This window comes from Ambystoma mexicanum, chromosome 1p, assembly GCF_040938575.1.
Source record: "Ambystoma mexicanum isolate Mex_15411 chromosome 1p, UKY_AmexF1_1, whole genome shotgun sequence".
Lineage (NCBI taxonomy): Eukaryota > Metazoa > Chordata > Amphibia > Caudata > Ambystomatidae > Ambystoma > Ambystoma mexicanum.
The window spans coordinates 170,872,630-170,889,717 of record NC_090921.1 but is presented as its reverse complement, the minus strand read 5'-3'; the positions used below and the strand labels follow the sequence as shown (position 1 = coordinate 170,889,717).

At 44.4% G+C, this 17,088-nt stretch overlaps 1 protein-coding gene and 1 long non-coding RNA gene across 2 annotated transcripts in view; one reads left to right on the top strand and one right to left on the bottom strand.

The window, feature by feature from the left end:
* The window catches only part of LOC138567653 (beta-1,3-galactosyltransferase 5-like), a 79,470-nt gene extending 62,436 nt beyond the window's left edge, over nucleotides 1–17,034 (bottom strand). The window contains exon 1 of the mRNA XM_069646127.1: nucleotides 16,941–17,034. The gene's annotated coding sequence lies outside the window, so the exon portion shown is untranslated. The remainder of the gene's footprint in view (nucleotides 1–16,940) is intronic.
* LOC138567660 (uncharacterized) overlaps nucleotides 1–17,088 on the top strand; it is a 176,326-nt gene that overhangs the window by 67,845 nt on the left and 91,393 nt on the right. The gene's annotated exons all lie outside the window — the stretch shown is intronic.

Sequence of the window (17,088 nt, the reverse complement as noted above, 5' to 3'; positions counted from 1 at the left end):
GCTAGTCTTTGTCGCGTCGAGAGAATGTTGAAACGAAGTTTCATGAATATTGTCCAGATAGTGGGGTCAGGAAAAAGTGTGAGATACTGAGGCAGTTCATTCAGAGCTCGTGTATCAAATGATGAAAGTAAATTCATGTTATACCTCGTTTTGTCTTCTGATGTTTTCTGCCAATCATTACGTTGCAGTTTAACCTTTGCACGTTGTGGTCGTTTGATAAGCATTTCAACCGTAATGTCTTCTTTTGTCATGGCCAGGAAGAGTCGTGACTTCCACTGTTTCAGCACTGTATTATTCATCGCCTGAGGGATTTCCTGTAAGATTTGTAAAGCAGGTGTTTGTTCTCCATTTATGATTTTTCGTAGGAAATCTAGCTGTTTCCAGAGAACTAATGAGGCGAGGGATTGCAATGCTACTTCAAAGCGAATTTGTGGCATAGGAAAGTTCTTGGGGAGATGCAAGATCTTGCGCCAAAATAAAGCTTCAAGCTTTTGCCAGTTTATGAGGTTAGATGTAATCATAGCTTCACTCCCATAGATAATTATAGGGACGACTTTCTGGCGATAGAAGGCTATAATTGGATTCAGCGAAAATCTGCCAAAACGCTTATGAAGCATCACCCCTTGTGGAGCCAACGATTGAATTTTAGTCTCTAAAGTGATTGCCCAGGCTAATTCTGCCTTATGTTGGTTCAACACAACGCCCAGGTATTTGAAAGTAGATACATTGGCCAGTGAATTGTTATCCAGTGTAAAGTTTGATATCTTATTTCCAAATTTCGTATTTCGATAGGTAGTCAATGAAATAGTTTTGGTTTTTTTGGTATTGATCTGTAGTTCGTTCTCTTCCATGTATGTTTCAGTCATACTTAGATTTTCCTGTAGCCCTAAGGGTGTCTTATCGAGAAGGACTATGTCATCCGCATACATCAAATATGAAATCGGCACTGAATTAATTTTCGGTGGGTTCAGAAGATATGTTTTGATATTGGCAGAATAGTCAGCTGTGTATAGATTATATAGCATTGCTCCCAACGGACAGCCCTATTTTAGTCCGTGCCAAGTTGTTATCTCATCAGTAGTGGTTCCTTCTTTCGTTAATCTAATCGAAATTGTAGTATTGGAGTAGAGTAGCTTAATGGGTTCCAATATCTCTGGAGGGCATTTCCAACTCGCCAACATTTTCCACAGAATGTTCCTGTTTATGGCATCAAATGCCATATGCAGATCTATAAAAGCTGCATAGAGGGCGGTTTTGGATGTTAGTGCTTCATGTTTTAGAACATTTAGAATGAATAGGTTCACATTCGTCCCTACTTTTGGGGTGAATCCTGTTTGTCTGGAATCGAAGCGGTTGCTCACTTTGGCCCAAGCTGACAAGTTTTTAAGGAGATATCTTGCGAATAGTTTGCCCAAAGGGTCTAACAGGGCAATGGGTCTGAAGTTGGCAGGATCATCTCTATTGCCCTGTTTATAGATCGGTATCAGTACCGCTTTGGACCAAGTGGTGGGTAATATCTTTAATGTGTTGACCAAGGTTAGAATGTGATCCAACAGATTCGCCCAAGTCTCTGGATCTCGTTTGAGGGCAGCATTTGAAAGTCCATCGGGACCAGGTGCTCTTGATACATTTAAATTGTTAATCATCTCTATGAATTGGTCTTTTTCCCAAGTAATAGTCCAGGTGTTTGTACTAATGGATTGATCCAGGTGTTCAATTTGGTTTCGAGATTTATAGAGATTCGTAAAATGTGCGATCCAGTTCTTTTCTGTGACGTTGGCTACCATCAAATGCTGCTTTCCTGGATTGCTATTTAGCAAATTCCAGAGGGATCTCAGATTTTTATTGCGCAAAGTAGCTAGCATGGCTTCTGCGTCGTCTTGTTGTACCTTGGACGCATTAGTTTTGTTCCAATTTCTATATGCTTGCTTGGCATTCTTGATCTTTTTGAGATTTTCTACAGTGGGATCCTTTGACCACTTCCGAATATTTTGCCGCAGATTTTTTTTTTTTTGCTGCTATTTCTGGGTTGTAATAATGACAATGGACTGGTTTCTCTATCATGCATTGTTTCGTATGATATGGAATTAGAATCCATTCATAGTTTATTTTGGTTCTGTCTGACATCTGTGTTTGTTGGAAAATCTGTGGAATAGCAGCCAGCTGATTATTGCTGATTCTTAATCTGGGTGTTGCTCCTGTTATTTCCAGCAAGATAGAGGGGGTGGTCACATGTGTTGCATTTCCTCCTGCCACTGAGATTTTAAGCATTAGGTGGTCACTTTTGGAGGTAGGGAATACTTGGAAGCCTACTAGCTTATTGTTAATATCTGAAGACAGATATATGTAGTCAATAATTGCAGTCGTTTTTCTAGATGACCAAGTTGGCAGCAAGCAGTTTATTTTATCATGCGGTTGATTTATTAGTTCAAGGTCCCTCATGGCGATTTCTTTTGTCCACCGTTGCGCTCTTGCTGATAATTGATGAAATTGTCTCCTTTCGCCCTCTGCAGTATACAAATGTATATTGAGGTCTCCACAGATGATAAAACTAATTTTGGGGAATTTTGCGGCAGTTCTGTCAATTGTCAGGAAGACGCCATCCAGAAAATTAGCATCATTTATTGCTATTGGATTCCAGTATACATTAATAATTGCCGTCATATTCAGTGATTGAGTTTGAGTTGAAGATGACGGATTTGCGTCACCCTTTATTGCAATAGATGTGATGATCAATTGAGTCCAAGGGTTGATGTTTTCAGATTCAATAATTTTCCACAAGGGGGATATTTTTATTAGCGTTAATAGTCCCGCCGATGGTCGGCCTCTTGATCCTTTTATGGCTGGATTGAGAACAGTTATATAACCATCACACACAGGTGTCTGAGATAGCCAGGTTTCTTGGAAACATATAATTTGAGAGGATTCCAATACAGGATCTAGTGATTCAAACAGATGAGATGATCCTCTTGTGTTCCAGGAACATAGCGTCCATATGTGTAGAGTTGATTGTGTTAATGGTTATGATCGAACGTCGGAACTATTTGTAGAGTTCAGAATCGTATCTTCATAGACTCGACGAAAAGGATAGATAGCGTCGTGTTCATCAGTATAGTCGTTGGTCTGGTTCTGTGAGCGTGCATGATCCTGAGTCTTTTTTATTACATTCCTTGTGTCTATGGTAGCCTCTGTACCCGCAAATCCTAATGACAGTAGTGGAACAGCCATCTTTAAAATCCGATTCATAGTGTCTGTGTTGTAAAATTTGATCAGTACTTTATCCAACTCATCATCATATTCAAAGGTCACTGTCTTAATTTCATGTGATTGTATTGATTTTAACTCTGGAAATACCTGAAATAGTCTTAATAGATTAGTCCTATTGAGTGTAATTTGCGGTCGTCTGTTTTCAATACAAGCTACTCGTAGGATGTATTTCACTTTTTTTTCCCAAGGATCAATAAATTGTGGCAGGTTATAGGTAACCGTAGCGTGATTTTTCTTTAATCCTTTTTGTTGTACTTCATGAGTCTCTCTTTCCATTTCAGAGATATATGTTTCACTGTAGATCGAATCATCAGTTGATTGTGATGTGTTGATCGAATAGATTGAGGGGGCATCCGAGATATCAGTAATGTCCCCTGTATAACAAGATTCTGCGTCTGAGACGGTTTCGCAATCTAGATTGATCGTCACTGAGTCATCAGATTGCGCAGTGTGGTATTCGTCCAATGTTATCAATATTGGTTCATTGTTGTTGTCTGACGCTTCATGATTCAGGTGAGTAGTAAGATTCAGTAACTCCTCTCTTTCCTCCTCTGGAGAGTTGGAATGCTCTTGGATTGGATTAGCGGGAGGTTCAGGATCAATATTCACAATTGGTTCAATAGTTCTTTCCTCATTGATGGTACACTTTTTTAAGTTGGGGTTTGTTTCATTGAATCCTGTGAGTTTACAGTGCCTTAGAAAGGCACGAGAGCCTGTTTGCTTTTTGCCCTTCGCTCGTGTATTTTTAGGTTTGATAGCCTGTTTGGTGGATGCTGGTTGGTTTCCAGATTTATTATTAGAAAAGATTTCAAAAGTATCTATTGGTTTGCATATGTTTGGTTGAGGGGGAGATTTGATGACAACAGGTTGAGGGTGGATGTCGACACTTACCAATGGGGTTATTATTGGCTGTGTACTCTTCAGCAGCTGCAATTTTGTTTCAGGGTCCTGAACAGGATTAGGATTATGGAGAGATTGGGCCTTAATCAGAGCAAACAGAGTCGAGGTAAACGTAGCTTTCTCAGCTTTTACGGCTAGTGTCATCTCGAACAATCTTGCTTGCCATTGGTGCGAGCGCTCTGCTTCCATATCTAAGCGTTTTTTAATATTATTGACAAATGCTTCAAGATGAATTTGTTTTGTATGAATTAGGGCTAGGAGGGTAGCTTGATCTTTGATGGTATCATTGGCCGCCTCATAGAGTTTGCAGAATGGAATCATTGCTTGAGTCATGATGGTTGTGAGGATGTTCTGTAAATCGACCATCGTCGTCGGTATCCGCTGGGTTGTTTGGGCCTCCGGTGAGAGACATAAGCATTTGTTAGGGGGCTCTTGGTCATATGCATCGTTTAAAGATAGGGCATCGTTTTTTGACATAGGGGGATCAGAATCCTCGTAGTCGCATTTGTTTTTCTTTCCGCGTACATGCTTTGGGTTGTTTGCCGATTGACGGGAGGGCTCATTCATCTGTGGAGGAATATCATAGTGGTGTGCTATATTCATAGTCGGGGTAGATGTCGTCGGCTGATTAATTGGTCGTTGTAGATAAGGATCTCCAAATACTTCTTTTCTTTTTTCAATGTTTACAAGCAGGGACTTGATTTCGTTGATGTCTAAAGAAAGACGGGCTGTCCTTGGGTTAGATTGAAGCGTTTCTTTTTTCTGTTTGGGTTTAGCAAGGCTCCGGGCTGTGTAGGACTGCAACCATCTTAATTTTGCTTGTTTTACTTGTTCTCTTTTGGATACTTCTGGTGTTTGCAGTTCATCAGGGGTTGCTGCAGCATTTTTGGGGGGTCTAATTGGCAAAATGGTCATTGTCTTTGATAATCGAGCCAAATTAGACTCAATGGCTTTTTCTGCTTGTTGAAGCCCTTGTGACATCTCAATGTCAGGCTCTCTCGAGTTTGGTCCCAAGGACTGCAACATAGGTGTAGGTGGATTTGATAGAGCGGCAAAGGGAGAGGACGTCATAGTTTTATGAATAGCCTTTGGGTCATCAGTAGCCAAATCAATAGTGGTTTGAATTGGTTGGTTAGTGTTATTATTTCCTTGGTCTAAAGTGGACATTAGTTGTTCTTCATTAGTTACCTGTGGCGTCATACAACTTGATATGTCCTGAGGAGCACTTCTAAGTTCTTGTGTGGACTCATCCTCATCTACGCAAGCTTCTTGTTGAGCTAAATTTGCTTCTTCTATGTCTATTTCTTGCAAGTCCCTCATCAGAACTTTAGGAGGGAGTTGTTGCAAGCTTCTTTTTGGGGTTTCTTTTTTGCGCAAGACATCTAATATGGAAGGTTGGAGAGCTTTATTCGCATTGGTAGGAGCGGGTTGTTTATCTTGTTTGACACGTTGTCTCGTGTTGGGGCGCAGTTTACTATTAGTTATTGGGTCTGGGATAGAAATGTTTGAATTTGCTTGCAAAGTCATTTTTCTTGATGTGAAGTTCAGTTACACTGATGTTTGTCACAATAATTACGCAAAAAAAAAAAAGAAAGAGAAACGGGATCAAAGGGGCTAGCCCCCGCAGTCTCCCGTTCTATGGCTGATAGAATTGCCGCGCTCTTGGGTGTTAAATTGAGTCGTGGCAAGGTAGGTCTTATCACGTTGAGTGTGATCAAAGGGGCGGAGCCCCTACAGTCTCCCAAAGTTGTAGGGACTAGCGACAGTTGCTTGTTGGTATTTAATCAACGTGGCAGATGAATGGGTGATAAAGAATAGTAGATCAAATCACCTACCAGCTTTTCTGTTGATGGAGTCCGTGTTCGTCTACCCGGGCCGTTGGGAGGTTTAGTAAGGTGTTGTAGAGACAAAAAGAGGACAGGGGGTCCTTTAAGCACAGTGTTTCCTCCAGGCACTCCAGACCACAGGACTCAATGTCCTGACTCCGCGGCCCGCTCCGCGGCTGTTGGGAGGTTTAGTAAGGTGTTGTAGAGACAGCAAGAGGACAGGGGGGCCTTTCAGCACAGTGTTTCCTCCAGGCACTCCAGACCACAAGACTCAACGTCCTGACTCCGCGGCCCGCTCTGCGGCCGTTGGGAGGTTTAGTAAGGTGTTGTAGAGACAAAAAGAGGACAGGGGGTCCTTTCAGCACAGTGTTTCCTCCAGGCACTCCAGACCACAAGACTCAACGTCCTGTCTCCTTTCTTGCAAACATTGTTTCTTCCCTTTTGCAGGTTTAACCTGAATCTTTGACGGCCTCTTCTTTCCGAGGCAATCTGGAGCAGGAGAAAGTCGAGTGGACACATGCACCGGAGCGCGATGATCAGCTGTTTCTGTGTGCAGCACCATACACTTCGATAGTTCCAGCAACAGCATAATTGTTCGATTTTATTTGGTCGAATGGTACATTTGACCGAATTTGGCCCGTACCATTCGACCGAAGAAAGACGAATAATTAGGCTAATACATACCGAATATGTGAAGCGGGGGTGGCGGGGGTATCGCCCGCTCCCTATGATCGGTAAGTATTAGCCTTAGGGGTACAGGGGTGTCCCCTGCTTCCTCAACATAGAAGGCGGGGGACCGTAAAAAAAAAAAAGGGACCCTGAGGTGTCAGATCCAACCCGTGTTAGAGGGACGGGTCTGACGCTGCAGGGGTGAAGAGGACCAGAGGGCGTGCAAACAGGTAAGTAGAGAAGTGGGGTGGGGGGTGTGGGTTGGTGTGCAGGCATTTGGTATCTCTGACACCGGAAAGATTACATGTCGTAGACAATTCAGTGTCCCATGCCTGCCCGATATGTGGGTACAGCATGCTGGATTCTGGCATATGGTTTGGGATTGGCCAGTTATTGTCAGGTATTGAGGGGGGAGGTGATGGAACCTCTAAATATTCTGTAGGGGAGTAGGTATGAATGTAACCATGAGGTCTGCTTGTGGGGTCTGTTATCGGGATCCAAAAGACACAAGACACGGAACCAAATCGCCAGGTTCCTACTGGTTCTAGACAAATAGCAATTGCGTGGAAGGGGACAGATGGCCAGTTGCTGAGGCAATGGCTTCAGGAGGTGCACAGGTGTGGCTTAGGGGAGGTTGAATATCTGAATAAGCACAAAAAACCCAGACGGGGAGGATGATTTGACAGTGACCTGAAACCTCCGTTGAGTTGATTAACAAAAAAGCAGGGGCACAGGGAGAGGGGAACGAGACCTTGGACATTACAGGGGAGCTGAAGGGGGACCGATTGGCACTCGGGGGGGTAGGGGTAAGGCAGGGAAGGGCTAGGGTGAAAGAAGGGCAGGGAGGGAGGCAAAGGGGGTAGGAAGGGGATGTTGGGGGTGTTTTTGTTACCTGATTTGTTGGTTGATTTGAGAAAATTCAATATAGAAATGTCAACCACAAAAACAGAATGACATGTGTCATCACACATACCCCAGACACTTTGGGCCTCAGGAACATTATCAAAAAACATTGTCTGATAGTCATACTCTACCTCCCTGATCAAGATCCACCCATGTTTACGCTTAAACACGCAAACAAATTGTGCGAAAAATGAGTTCACTTACAACTTCGATATTGACACTATTGTTACTCTGCTTATAAGTGAACAAGCGTCTGCGAGAAATGTCCTGTTGATGGTAAATTACAACACGTTGTTGATTTCCGCATTAAATCCCACCTGATCCAATATTATGGCGCCCCTCCCCCCTATGAAACCCATCGTAATTCTATGGTCGTCATCGACACATCTTGTGCATCTGTCCTTTTTGTGTTATGGCTCAACAGAAACAACGGAATCACTCATACACACCGACATCTCCGCCCTGGACACGGTCAATTGGAAATGTTGCTTGATCGATTTCAATTCTGGTTACAATAAAGGCGGAGGTGCAGCGCAGCCCCTCTCCGCACCTGCATGGCAAATTGCACTTCAGGATTTTGAACTGAAAGGGTTTCTCTGTTCCCACACGCAGGCTCGGAGAGAACACAAATCACACACACCACAGAGATCATACGCAGACCTACTGACACCCAGAAACAACAGCATATTGTGCACACGCCAAACTCATCACGTACATAGATAGCACAACCACTCATGCATTAAACACACACACCATGCATACTCTCACACCTCCCCACTGCACACGCTCATGCCACGCACTCACCCGTCAGACATATCACACGCATCTCTTACGCCACTGACACACATATTTGTAATCAGTCCACTTGTCTCTGACGCACAGTTGCACACATGCTCACCCACAAATCCAGAATCTTTGTGTTCTGACTGCAGGGCTCGGTGTCTGTTGGTAGAGCAGGTGCTGCAGGTAATGATAATGATGTGTTATTTATATAGCGTCTTAATCCAAAGCGCTTTACAGAGCACATATTTACATACAATATCACCCAACCAAAATTGGTACTCATTTATCGACCTTGGAAGGATGAAAGGCTGAGTTGGCTTTGCCGGGATTCAAACCTGCAACCTGCAGATCATGCTCAGATCGCAGCAACGAGCGCTCAACACGCTGAGCTATCTTACCAGCTGTGCTGGAAGGTTTGTGTGTGCAGCGTGTTTACAATGAGGGTGGCCTACTAACATCACTTAAACAATCAATGGCGGCTCAGGTTACACTGTCCGACTCCCTAAATGAGGCTGATAGGGGCAGGTTAGACACCGGAAATAACCTCTGATGCTGACCATATAGCCGCGCTGCACTCATCTTCCGCGGGATTTGATTCTCGCAGCAGCTTTTGTGCAAAAGAAAGGAGCGCATTTCTCACAAAGAAGGCATTTTATCTCCCTGAAGGAGTTTGTGCCAATCAGCAAGGGGCTGGATTGGTTGATTTTTCTTGGCACCCTTTTGGCTGAAATGTACAAAGCAACTCGTTGCTCACAATGCGTCCAATACCCGCGCCTAAACATCCTAGCGCCAGAGCATCCTGGCGGCGAACTGGCCGCGTCGAAGTTGGTACGCCAAAGCCGGACGCGCCAAATCGACCTGCGCTGAAATGGCTGCGCCAAATCGTCCTGCTCCATTAAACACACACTAATTTCCAGTTTGTCATATGGCAGTGCCCTCTGGTGGCGATTTTTTAAATCTTGTCCTAGTTTGAACATACCATCTTGGCGTCATACTCATGCTTTAACCAAGAGTACCTTTTCATCTGTGCTGGGGTCTAGGCCAATGCTTAACTTGTGTTGGTCGTCCCACCCCGACACTGCTGGACCTTCTTCTGAAAAATATACTTTAGTAGTGGTTTGTCTGCCCTTAAATTCTAACTTGGCTTTGATAAGTTTTGCGCCTAGAAACACTTGTGTTCAGGTGCGTTATAAATGCCATATCACGTCATATCATATAGCCCAGTAGGTCTATCGATGCACCCCCAAAGACTGTTGCCGTCTTGTTGGTACTTTTGACTTCCACTGCTGTCCCACCACGTTTTTATATGTCCGGATAGGAATGATTGTCAGATCCGAGCTGGAGATGGCCATTACTGGGGTCTCATTGCCGTCCACTTTTATCATGCAATGGGCTTTCTCTCTCCTGGTGAGGGTAGAGTTCACCATGATGACGGTTGGTCTGTCGTCACCCTCATTGTTCATCATCGCTCATGGATTTTTGCCTTCAGCGCTCGTGATGTTTTCTCCTTCCACGTGCAGGTGACTGCGAAATGACAATCTCCTGTAATTTGAACATTCTTTATCTCTTGCTGGACATACTGTATCGGACGCTAGGTGCTTTGTGGTGGTTCACCTGTGGCACTTCAAGGGCTCACTCTTCCTGCCCCCTCGCTCTTTGTGTGCCTCTCGCCTGAGCTTATCACGGCATCCTTTCCATTGTATTGCTGTCACCTGGGCAGCTGGCGCCCTTCCCGCCATTTCTTTCTGTCCGCTTGCCGTTTCTTCCTCCGCTCTTGCTATCTGAATGGCTTTGTCCAAGTCCAGTTCTTTCTCCAGAATGAACTTATCCTGTACCTTCCTGCTATTTGTGTGCACCACCAACATGTCGCAGATAACGTTTTCAGCATTGTCCTCAAATCCACACAGAGACGCCAGCTCTCTCATGCGGGTAATATAATCACTGAAAGGCTCGCCGCCCTCTTGCTTTCTGGTGTACAACTTTAACCGGTGCAGAACTATGTTCTCTTTGCTGGAAAACCTTTTTATGATGTGACAAATTGCCTCTTTAAACACATCATCCCCTTCACCCTCAACCGCCTCTGGCTTGAGACCTGCGAAGATCCATTGAGTTTAGCAACCTGGCTTTTTTTTCTGCCTGTAAAGTAGCCTGTGTCTCCCAAGGCCTCTAGTTATGTATTGAACAAAGGTTCTCATTACAGCCAAGGGATACCGGGCTTACCAGGAGACAGGAGAAACGGTGGGGGTGGGATAGCACTTGCATGGTGGCAGCGATGGGGCGATTTCTCCAGCCCTTGACCCCAATTATGTGGTGGCCTGAAAGGAGCACTGGACAAAAGGTGGTGTGGTTGCAGGCTTTATTTACCTGGATGACGCATATGTTATATGCACAAGCACATTAGAGTACTTATGGAGTCTCTGAGACCACCAATGCAGTTGCTCTACTGCTGTGGGATTATGTCTCTGTAAGTGTTTGTTAACAGATGCTGCTGTAGCGTTCACAGCAATGGGTTTATGCCTTCAGCATATTGAGCAAGATCTGGTCGCTATATTGTATATTCAGCCTGCAGGCCTGATTGCACGAGTAACGCCAGGCAGCGTCCTCCTGTCTCCCGATCCGCTCTGAAAATGGCGGGCTCCGGGAGCGTGCGTGCTCCTTGCCCGTAGTCTCGCGAGATCTTGCTAGTCCTATGTCTGGGAGAGTGGGAATGGCATATTATATAGAAAACATTGGGGAGTATAAAATAGGACGACTGACGAATGATGTGTCTATTTGTACGGCTGAGTTGGTGGCGATTGCATTGGTGATTGACAGGGTGTATGAGTTGAGGTATGAGAAAGTGGTGGTGTTCTCAGATTCATTGAGTGGGTTACAGGCAATTGTGGCAGGGGATGGTGATAGGAAGGATGTGATTTTGGACATTAGGATGAAGATTGATCGGTGTGTGCGTGGGGGTATGGATTTAGAGTTGGCGTGGGTTCCCAGCCACAGTGGCATTTTGGGAAATGAGTTGGTGGATCTGGCGGCGGGTGAGGGTATGAGGAGGGGTGCGATTGATATGAGGTTACCTTTGAGTATGAATGAGGTGAAGGCTGTGATGATGAGACGGGTCCTGGATGAATGGCAGGCGAGGTGGGTGAATGGGGTGAAGGGCAGATGGATGTTCGGTGTTCGTGGGAAAGTATCGGTGAAGGTGGATGCAGGGAGTTTAGAATGGAGGAGGGGGGAGGAGGTGATGCTGAATCGGTTGAGGATAGGTCATGTGGGGCTGAACGACTGTCTATTTCGAATAGGGAAGCGTGAATCAAGGGACTGTGCGGTGTGTGGGGTACCTGAAACGGTGGGACATTTTTTGATCAGGTGTGAAAGACATGTTACGGAGAGAGAATTGATGAGGGTTCGGTTGAATGCGTTGGGAGTGGCTGAGCTGAGTGAAAGGATTATACTGGGAGGTGATGGGGAGAGAGGCAGGAGGAGGAGTAGTGTGATGTTGGATTTTGTGAGACAGACGGGGAGGTGGGAGGAGTTGTGAGCTTAAATGGAGCCAAATAATAATTAGTGGGTGCGGTGCACATCATCCTATAGGATGGGGAAGCGCTTGCGTGGGTCCGCCCACGCTTCCGATAATTAAGAAGAAGAAGAAGAAGAAGATCTTGCTAGCCATGATCTCGCAAGACAGGATCCTCACAGGGCGGTTCTCGGTTCAGGCGACCGCATCTCTCCTGCCAACATTGACTGAACAGGTAAACTGCCAGCCCTCCATGCACTGGCTCCAGTTCCTTACCTGTAGTGTTTAGTTCACTACTATTAGATGGGTTTCCTCGGTAGATCTCTCCCCCTCACCGTTTCATTTCTAGCCGTTACAACGTTTTTCTATACTTGACCTGTAACCTATCAGGCCTAGATGACCACGCATCAATAGACCCGCTAATCTGCCTGTTACATGGTATCATAAAATAGAGGTACCGCTCTGCTGCACATAGTTCTAATACTTTCCTTTTATGTTCATTTTCTTCAGGGTTTTGGGGAATGACGAAGGCGTTAAATCTATCAATATGCGAAACCTAGTGCCATGGTTATGTCAACCTCACCTTGGTAATGAGTCAGATTTGTTTCCGCTGACTCTTGAACTTGTTAACAAGTCTAGCATATAGTACTTATTATTGAGTGTGATGATTTTTCTTTAACCTTATTAATCACTGTACTTAATTAACTAGTGTATATATTGAATGTGATTTTTTTGTTTTTGATATTGTATTGTTTATAGCTATGTCACCTTGTACTTCACATTAGTCTTTTAATGTATATTATTTTTGGTTGCTTTACAAATGACGTGAAACATTTCGATTTATCATCAAAAACAAATGACAGGACGAGGGACATCATTTCACCAAAATACCAGGGGTAGCGGAAGTGACATCACACGACCCTTGACCTCTGACATCACAGGAAGTAATGTCATGTGACCCCACCCCAAAGTGACATCACGAGAGGCGATGGTACACAACCTTTCACCCCTTGACAAAACAGGAAGTGGTATCACATAGCATTGTTCCTAAGTACACTACGAAAAATATGGTTACGATATCACTGTAATGTGATACACATTTCACACCAGAATGGATCATCAAATGTATCGTTATTATCAGTGTGTATAGGCCCATATTACTAAATTACTGAGAATGCCAGATGTCGTCCAAGGCCAAATGATAATGATGTCTTATTATATAGCACTTACGCTCAAGCGCTTTATATATAGAACAAATATACATACACTATCACCCAACCTGTGCTATTACTCATTTATCAACCTCAGTAGGATGAAAGGCTGAGTTGGCCATACCGGGATTCGAACCTCTGACCCGCAGATCACAAACGCCATCGCAGCAGTGAGCGCTCAACCCACGGAGTTATTTTACGAGCTATAGCTGTCTTACCGGTTATAGTAAAATTAGCAATTACATGTCTGAATGTTCTCAAATTCAGAAAGCAAATTACACTCTGTAGCGGATACCATTAAACTGGTAACAGAGATTTAACAGCAGACCAGTTCATCTGGAGGTCTGCGTGGATCTACTTTTCAGGCTTTAGAGGTTGGCAAAATAGATACCATTCGGAGGGTTCATAGCTGTGTATTAAATAATTTGGAACTGTGCCGGGAATGAAGCACACTCACACGGCATCCCGTATCAGTGCTGTCACAAGATGTAGTGAGGTCTGGGGCAAAACATTGGCATCTCCGCAAAGTTTGAGTTTGTTTGAAGGATTCCAAATATGGTTTATTACTACAACTGTAAATCAACTGCAGCAAAGTTAGATTTCTGTACTGAAGAAAGGTTTATGCCAGACTAACTTTTGTATCATATGCATAAATATATATAGGTTGGCATGACGCATGTGGTGCAAGACGCCAGCCTTAAGGAGCACCATGTGCCTGTGTGCGCATTAAAACACACATCATACACAGTGACAGATAGAGGATGTACAGTGGAGGCCTGTACATTTATGAACTTGAGAGGCTTAAATGTTTGCGCCAATCATGGAGGATCAACAAAGCACAGTGAGGGATTCCAAACCAAACAAGGGTTGCTTGAGGGGGGTACTCACTCACAAGAATGTTTGAAACATTGGGTTAAAATTATGCGTTTTACAGCACTTTCTTTGAATTGGTTTTGTATGGAAGCACATGGAAGATCCCAATAGTTGCAAATCGCAAACCATGCACAGGAACATTTTCTAATACATTTCATGCCGCCTTTCCACACAACATATGCTAGTATAAAAATATATTCATGCTGGTAGTTCCAATGTATGTCCATGCAGGTTGCATCAGTATATGCCATTATTACCATGTACGGACTCCCAGCCCGTTAAAATGCCATGCCACACAATGTGCGCAGGCTGACTATGTACTATAAGTGTTATTACTGGCTAGATTGTCCTAAATTCAATGTGGGCCAATTTAGCCAAGTAGTATGTTTGCTTTAATCTCGATGCACAGTCCTGTGCATCAAGGGTAAAGCAAAAAGAGCATTGGCAATGCTAACAGTTTGGGCTTTCGTGTAGGCATGGGAAAGGCACTGCTGTATTGGTATTAGCTGGCTGTTGATGGTACCAGGTGCAACATTGTTTGAGTACCTGAGCAGCTAATAGCAGTGCCTGGCAAATGCCTAATACCTATGCACAAGCCAAAACTATTGGTTTTGCCAATTCTAGTTTTTAACAGGACTTCAGCAAAGACACACAGGGTGTTTTTAAATCGAGTGGCTGAAGGCAGACCTGATCAAGACATTTTTATTACACCAGTTCCATGTTTACAACTCCAATGAAGTCATTAACTCTCAGAAGACTCCTTTGGGAAAACGCTTGCAGGCACATTGGGAGCAAAGTTTGATGGCAAGGCTTAATTAAAGCTATGTCAAAGAGTTCCAATAAAGAGGTGTTTTGGGTGGGGAGGGCAGGAACTGGGTGGATTAGCATGGCCATGAGAAGTCAATGGGTGGGCAAATAACTTAACAACATCTACAAGCTTTGTGTCCCTCCTCATATGCCATGTCTTCCTATCTGTACTCAATGCTGTTATTGGGATGGATCTTCCCAGATCCAGGATCTGGCAAAAAATTACTCACCAGATCGCAGATATAGCTCCCCACTTTGGGAAACCTATGTGCGCTATATATTTATTTTAGAATGCTGTGGTATGTTCATGCTTTAAACTATGTTGGGCAGGGATTTGAACCGTGGTCGTTAGGTTCCAAAGTGAGACACTTCCCCACAAGACCACTTGAAGAGCTAAGCAGGAGCTCTGTGAAATCCCTTGTCAATGTTGCACTGTACTGGAAATATTGATGTACTTTTTTAGGTTTAAAAGGGGTGTATATTTTGAACTTTGCTGCAGTAAATCCTCTGAGGGTAAGAGGAAAATGTTCATGGGGGTGACTAAAATACCTGCCCTACACCCTCCTAATCCTCCCGTCGCTGGACCCAGCCTCTTTCACTGCGGTAGGAGCGATGTCCCATGAAAAACGTTTCTTTCCAACACTGTCTGTTCGCTAAAGCAATCGTTTTGGCTCATTGTTGGCACACCCAATAACCCAAACAAAAAGAATGCCATGCAGTGGTGCAACAGCATTGAGCAGATCAGGCTCTAGCCCCCTCCTGAAATGTTGGGCTTTGTTGACTCGACCTGGCTGCAAGGGCGGCGCCAGCCCCTGGCCACTTTGAGGCAGAAGGCCTCTTTCGATGTGTCGCCAGCCCGTAGCACTCGTTAAGGAGCAGCATCAGCATCAAACATGCAGAGCACAAAAACCTATCCATGCGTTATCAACAGACTCACTTTGATAAAGCCAAAGTCTTAACTTCTGGTCTCAGTTTTTTGATAGCCCACCTCTCCAGAGACTAGCATAGCATTATGAAAGTAAACAGCCTCTGAATTGCGATAAAAGGTACGACTAGTGGCCAAAGGGAAGGTGGAATTGCTATTCAGATTCCTAGCTGGGCTCAGGGAAATTGGAGGGAAGTAGGAGCAGGGCTGGTGAAGATGTGTCACGGCTGGTGGGGGCCCATTTCTTTCTGATCTTTGGGGGCACCCCTTGCCTTACTGATTGGAAAAATAGACCACCGCACCTGTGGAGTGCTAAAATCAATAGTGAAGTCAAAATAATGCAGCAAGCTGGTTAAAAGCTGCTGATTATCAGTAGGTTTCTGTGTCATAAGAATGCCAACATGTGGGCAGCTGCTTGGGGGCCCATTCGAACTGTAAAAGCTGAAAGGCCCAGATGTCATCACTCAGTGGGGAGACCGACAGCGCAATGGGTTTATTGGCCCCATTCACTATCCGCATTCAATACTGTCATCCAGCCCCTTCCGGGCTGACCAACAGAGCCGGGCCAAACGGAACAGGACACAAACAGTAAATGGTGCCTGGGCTTCGCTATTAACAAAGGCCCAGCAATTACTAACATACAACGTTTCACTGTTAGCACCTGCATTCATTTGCAGGCATTTTTAGGTAATTGAAATCATGATGTGGTGTTAGCGCTTGCATGCTAGGGGAGTGATTAGAAGGGAAGTGGTGACATGAGACATCTCATTCGCACTGCAGTCCTTAAGTGTGATGTTTCAGAAATGAAGGCGAGAGGTAGCTGCTTGTAACATTGAAGCTTCCCCAGAATAGTCTCATTTGAATGTGGAAAGATGTTAGATGCCCCCACACAAGTAAGTTTTCCCCTCCCTCACAGCCTCTAAAGTTAGCGCCTCTCCCAACATTTGAAATGAAATTTTAGTCCCCCACCCCCTGAAATTTTAGCCTAGGTACACCTATGATGCCATGATCCCACCCCTTAATGAAGTGGCCCGTAGGGCAGCTGCATTTAGGGGTGGGGCTGCACACACACACTCACATACAACACTTTCACACATGAATTCATCCACCAGTCGCACAACTCCTTGCATGCATGTATACATAAAAACAAACACAGCATTGACACAAATATAAACACCAACATGCACGCATGCATTCATACACATATACATACTAATTTAAATACACATATATACACATTTAATTTAAAATAAAAACACTTAATTTACCTCCACACCGTTGAAAAGCACCCATGCAGCCACGGGGGATCAGACGGTCCTCTCTCACTCCGACACGTAGACATCCTGCCTGACAGGAAATAACGTCTCTATCACTCAGCGTGGGCACGCTGAACAACGTGAACACACTGACAGGAGA